Source organism: Mesocricetus auratus, unplaced genomic scaffold, assembly GCF_017639785.1.
Source record: "Mesocricetus auratus isolate SY011 unplaced genomic scaffold, BCM_Maur_2.0 Super-Scaffold_6730, whole genome shotgun sequence".
NCBI classification, from domain to species: domain Eukaryota; kingdom Metazoa; phylum Chordata; class Mammalia; order Rodentia; family Cricetidae; genus Mesocricetus; species Mesocricetus auratus.
Window position 1 is genome coordinate 158,208 of NW_024429184.1, and position 1,318 is coordinate 159,525.

Sequence of the window (1,318 nt, forward strand, 5' to 3'; positions counted from 1 at the left end):
ACAAAGCCAACCAACTGATTTCACACACCTTGACCACTGAAATATGGACTGAGCTACTGTAAGACCACACCCAAAAGCCTTCTCCTGTAGTCGCTATTCTATGCTGATTAAGCAGTGAACTCTATAAGCATGGATGGGCCATTGATTCAAAGCCCACCTGAGCCCAGAAGAGACCTTTGATTCCTGGTTTAAGGATAAAAATGACCCTAACAGTCAGTGAAAAGACTTTTAGTTTTCTCATAGACACTGAGGCTGATCGTATGGTGATAAGAAAGGAGGAAGTCCCACCACCAGTATGGTGATAAGGATGGAGGAAGTCCCACCACCACTCCTGGCAGTTAGTCCCAGACCCGCCCATACTTGTGTGGGAAACAGCAAACTGGCAGCCCTGGACCTATACTGACTGTAATTGTGGGGAGGTGCACCCTCTAGTGGTGTCAGGCTTAAGGGCCAATCTCCTGGGTCAGAATATATTTGAAGAAGCTGAGGCCTAAATTACCACTGATCACAAGGGCTTCTATGAGTGAATACTAGACCAACAAGAGTATGAAGAACAATTTAAACAAGGACGAGTAAGTCACCCCAACTATAGAGATGATTCTTATTTTGAAAAATCAGACAAAAACATTCCCGGATTCACCCCCAATCAGGGCTACTGCTGACCCCAAGTACCAAAAATTCAATGAATGCTTGGGTACCCATTCTGTGTTTAGCAGTGGCCTACATCTACCCTAAATTACAACAATTTCATATATTAGTTGAGCAACAATTAGCCTTGGGGCATGTGCAGCCTTCAACAAGCCACTGGAATTCCCCTGTTTTTATTATATAAAAAAGCACAATGGCTCTTGGAGGCTTTTACATAATTTGAACAAAATAAATGAAAGGATGATACCTTTTGGGATCCCCCAGAGGGGACTCCCCTGGATTTCTGTCATTCCCAACACCCATTATTTAACTATTATTGATATTAAGGACTGTTTTCTTTGTCTATCCCATTACATCCTGAATTTTCCATGCAGTCAACAAATTTTTGCAGGCCAGATCTAAGATTTGAATGGACCGTCCTACCCCAGGGCACGGCCAATAGCCCTCTTATTCATCAGTATTATATGCTTCATATTTTTCTTCCTTCATTGGTCATCCTAATATGTTATTCTATGATGGGGGAAGTCCTGTGTATATGTCAATAAAGCACTGTTGGCCAATAGGGAAGTAAGATAGGTGGGACTAGGGTTCAAGGAGGACTCTGGGTAGGAGAAACACAGGAAGTCAAGATGTAACGCCATGGGGTAGGAAGCCTGAAACCTTCTCTGGT